Source organism: Colobus angolensis, unplaced genomic scaffold (genome assembly GCF_000951035.1).
Source record: "Colobus angolensis palliatus isolate OR3802 unplaced genomic scaffold, Cang.pa_1.0 Scaffold193, whole genome shotgun sequence".
Taxonomy (NCBI): domain Eukaryota; kingdom Metazoa; phylum Chordata; class Mammalia; order Primates; family Cercopithecidae; genus Colobus; species Colobus angolensis.
The window spans coordinates 1,634,211-1,639,486 of NW_012115077.1; positions in this window are offsets into that span (position 1 = coordinate 1,634,211).

Here is a 5,276-nt window from a genome sequence, read left to right on the forward strand (position 1 = left end):
GCTTATTTCTTGTATTTCTTTCACTCCACTCACCAAAATTTGTAGTTATTTTATTTGTAAGTTAGCTTTTTCCATCTCCCTTACTAGTCTGTAAGCTCCTATACTTGTCTGTCATGTTCTAAGTTATCCCCAGGGCCTAGCACAGTGCCTGGCACATGGTAGATGCTCAATATATGTCTATTACCACTGTGTTCTCCTCAGTTTCTGTGCTGCCAGCAAAGTGCATTTGCTCAACATTGGACAAATCCTTCATTCTTCATCTCATATCCATTACTAAAATAAAGTAGCTGCTTGTTGTCTAAGATTGGTGAAATAGAGAGCCATTTAGCAGCATAATTCAGAAACAGCTGCAGCGTCATGGATCTTAGTAAAGTTGTTTTCTCTCATTCCAAACTCCAACTCAGGCGTGATTAGGGATGTTTTATTCTGAAAATTCATGGAGATACAATAAGACTGAATCATAAAATAAACTATAAATGTAGCATGAACCTTTGAAAAGGGACCTATATATTTTGCTCAGGCACCGTATTAGGAACAATGGGAACCCAGTTAGGACCCCACACTTGTCGAGTTCCAAACATAAATCATCAACTTCCTCTCTAAACCATGTGCTCCTCTTAATTTCTTTCAGCATTTCTTTTCAGTAACGTAACTGTTCACCTGGTTAGTTCTCCAGGCTCAATTCTGGGATTTCTTTTCTTTCCTTTTTTCCCCTACCCTCTCATTGGTGCTGGTATGCACTCTCTTTTCTACTCTCTACATTGTCTTCCTAGGAGATCTTCCTAGGAGATCTTACCCATTTCCAGGGCTAAAATATTATCCCAGTAGTGTTCACTCCTAGTATATGTCCCCAGTCCTCTCCTCTGAGCTCCAGACACGCACCTGTCTAGCTGTGATATCTTTTTAGATACATCACAAGCATTTCAAATTTATCATGTCCAAAACCAAACTCTGGCCAGCTGCCGTGGCTCATGCCTATGATCCCAGCACTTTGGGAGGCTGAGGTGGGCAGACCACTTGAGGTCAGGAGTTTGAGACCAGCCTGGCCAACATGGTGAAACCCCGTCTCTACTAAAAATACAAAAATTAGCCCAGCTTAGTGTCACGCGCCGGTAGTTCCAGCTACTCAGGAGGCTGAGGCAGGAGAATCACTTGAACCTGGGAGACAGAGGTTGCAGTGAACCAAGATCGTGCTACTGTACTCCAGCCTGGGTGACACGAGCAAAACTCCATCTCAAAACAAAACAAAACAAAACAAAACCAACCAACCAACAAACAAAAAACTCTTAGTTTTTCTTCTCCAAATCCCTTTCTCTCTGATCTTCACCATCTGTAATGATACCACCATTCGCCAGTGACTTGCTCCAGAAAGTTGGGAGTCATACTTGTTTCTTCTTTTTCTTCCACTCCTTCAACTAGTTCATTGATAAGATCTATCAACTCTACTTACAAATATATACTAATTGGATTTTCTTCCTTCTATCTCCTCTACATCCTAGTCTAAGCTACAATAGTCTCCCAATAGGTCTCTCTACTTTCATTGTTTTGTTCCCCCCTCAATCTTGGTGTCATCCTATCTACCTTCATTCTCCAACTCCTACCCATTCCCCCACAAAACACATGGAGTAATCTTAAAACATGAATCTAATCACTCCATTCCACTCTAACCTTATTTTATCTCACTCTCTGCTCAACCACTGCGTCACCACCATTCATCATGACTTTTACATCTTTGCACAAGTCAGAGCCTTAGCACATTCTGTTTATTCTGCTCTTCCTATAGTACATTCCTGCTCTTCTTAAGGCTTGATTTAAGTGGCACTTCAAATAATCTTTTCCTTCCTGTCTTGTCAAAGTATTTCTTGCCTCTTCTACTCTTATTTGCATTTATTGTATCCTATACATTTTCTTCATAACACCTTATGTAATTAATATATTTGATTAATTTTCCTCCCTGGAAACTATGTGTTGTCTGTTTATGTCTATCTAGCTCCTAGTGCAGTGTCTAGCATACAACAGGTATTTTAATCACTTGTTGAACAATTAAGTTACCCTATTCTGTTTTGGCCTATAGGTTACAAGTGTGATGCATTTGCACAATGTTGCGTAGAGGAAGAAAAAAGATTTTTTTGAGACAGGGTCTCACTCTGTTGCCCAAGCTGGAGTGCAGTGGGGCAGTCACAGCTCACTGCAACCTCCACCTCTCCAGGCTCAGGTGATCCTCACACCTCAGCCTCCTGAGTAGCGGGGACTAGAGGCACACGCCACTATGCCTGGCTGATTTTTTCTATCCACACGCCACCATGCCTGGCTGATTTTTTCTATTTTTGTAGAAATGAGATCTCTCTACGTTGCCCAGGCTGGTTGCAAACTCCTGGAGTCAAATGATCCACCCGCCTCGGCCTCCCAGAGTGCTATGATTATAGGCGTGAGCCACTGAGCCCAGCCATAAGGAAGAAATTCTTATTCCTTCATTTCATGTCCATCGCTTCTAAAAAGTCACATGTCTAAGACTAATGACAGAGAGAGCCACTTATCTCCATAGTGCAGAAATAGCTGCAGTGTCGTGGATCTTAGTGAAGATAGTATCTTTTCCCACAATTAGGAAAATTCCATACTGAATCTTATAGAAATTTCGTTTAACAACTGAATCATAAAATACAGGAAGGATTAATAGCATAAGGAGGTAGAACAGAAAAGTTTTACCTGGCGCAATAAGATATTTTCTTTAAACTAACTTCCGAGATAACTATACAGATGTTTCTTTTTGCACACTTTCAAATCATCTCACAAAAATAGACAACATCTGCGGCCTGTGCTGGTCAGAAGTACGAAAGTTGTTTACAGAGGCATAATTAACCCACCAAGAGACCTTCATTTCCATAAAGAGGGGAGGCAAACTAATTTCAGATAAATCTGGTGTAGTAATTTCACCTAACAAAAAAGTGAGACTACATTTACCACTCTCTTGAATCTTATACAAGATGACAGTGTCCAAAGCAGTGTCTCTACCCCAACTATACTTCAGAGCTGTTTTGCATACCAGGGCTTCCCAGCAACCAGGCCTCATCTGCTATCCCTCAGGCACACACTCTTTGGGCTAGCTTGAAAGTGCTCAAAGCTATAATAGCATTCGAACAATAACAAAAAGTCCTCCGATTTCCTTATTGTCTATCTTTGAACAGTTCAAAGAGCTTCCACATTTTTTTTTTCGTAATGCTTTCTCTGTCACACTATGACGTAAGAAAATCTAAGATTAGAGAATCTAAAGTTCAAATGGTTTGTTCAAAGCTGCAGTGAAATTACATACCACAATCAGAATCCATTCTCTCAGTTCCCACTAGACCATGTAGCTTCCCAAGGGATTTGAAACCTTTTATGAAAAAATGTTAAAACTACATATAATTATGAGTCTTGAGCATTTTTTTCTAACTTTCTTCACACAGGAAAAAAATGTTATTTTGTGGTTTAAATAAAATGGCTTTGTGAGGACAGACTTCTAAATTGCCTCATTCTAAATTCACATTGAAATGATCAAAGGAATAAAAATAGAGGGAAAATTTTCCATATGCCAGAAACTTTGAGGAATTTCTGCTAGTTAGAATGTGGAAGGTCCCAATTAGAAGGAGAGGTCAGCTCAAGATTCTACTTCTATAAAATATCTTATCACCCCATTAGAGTTCTATGAACACCCCATTACTCAGGGTTGAAGACTAGGTGAGGGCAGTGGAAAGGGAAGACAGGGGATTTACTAAGACCCATTCCAGTTCTTTTTTTTTAGATAGTCTTGCTCTGTTGCCCAAGCTGGAGTGCAGTGGCACAGTCTCAGCTCACTGCAACCTCCACCTCCCAGGTTCCAGCAATTCTCCTGCTTCAGCCTCCTGAGTGGCTGGGATTAACAGGCATGCGCCACCACGCCTGGCTACTTTTGTATTTTTAGTGGAGACTAGGTTTCACCATGCTGGTCAGACTGGTCTCGAACTCCTGGCCTCAAAAGATCAGCCCTCCAAAGTGCTGGGATTACAGGCGTGCACCACCATGCCCAGTCACATTCCAGTTTCTAACAGAACTCTCCGCAATCCTCATTTAAGTATTATCGAAAGGTGGACAAGCATAGACCTCTTTATGTTAAGATGAGCAAGTAGTAGTCAGGCTCAGTGGTTCATGTCTGTAATCCCAGCATTTTGGGAGGCTGAGGCAGGAGGATCACTTGAGGCCAGGAATTCTAGACCATCCTGGGCAAGATAACGACACTCTGTCTCTACATCCCAGCTACTTAGAAGGCTGAGGTGGGAGGATCATTTGAGCCAGGAAGGTAGAGGCCACAACGAATCATGATTGTTTCACTGCACTACAGCCTGGGTGACAAAGTGAGACTGTCTCAAAAAAAAAAAAAAAAGAGCAAATGGAGAAAAATCATAGGACTATGAAAAGATGCTATAGGCCGGGCACAGTGGCTCACACCTGTAATCCCAGCACTTGGGAGGCCGAGGTGGGCAGATCACTTGAGACCAGGAGTTTGAGACCAGCCGGCCAACATGGTGAAACCCATCTCTATTAAAAATACAAAAATTAGCCTGGCATAATGGTTCGCGCCTGTAGTCTCAGCTACTCAGGTGACTGAGGCATGAGAATCGCTGAACCCAGGAGGCGGAGTGCAGTGAGCCAAGATCGTGCCAGGTGACAGAGCAAGACTGTCTCAAAAAAAAAAAGTTATCTCTAAGGAGCAAAAGTCAAGCTGGCCTCAGAATTCTGCAACTCTGTTTTTTAATTTTATTTATTTTTTTGAGATGGAGTCTCCCTCTGTCACTCAGGCTGGATTGCAGTGGTGTGATCTCTGTTCAATGCAACCTCCACTTCCTGGGTTCAAGTGATTCTCCTACCTCAGCCTCCTGAGTAGCTGGGACTACAGGCACCCACCACCACGCCCAGCTAATTTTTGTATTTTTAGTAGAAAGGGGGTTTCACCATGTTGACCAGGCTGGACTTGAACTCCTGACATCAGATTATCCGCCCATCTCAGCCTCCCAAAGTGCTGAGATTACAGGTGTGAGCTACCAGTCCAGGCAGAATTCTGCAACTCTGTGAGCCACAGTCAATAAAGCATATCGTATAGAATTCTGAGGGTAAATGGTTATAATTTGAGAATTCTACATTCAGCTAAGTTGTCATGCAATTGTGAAGACCTCAGATATGAGTACTCAGATATAAAAGACTCAAAAATAGGCCGGGCGCGGTGACTCAAGCCTGTAATCCCAGCACTTTGGGAGGCCGAG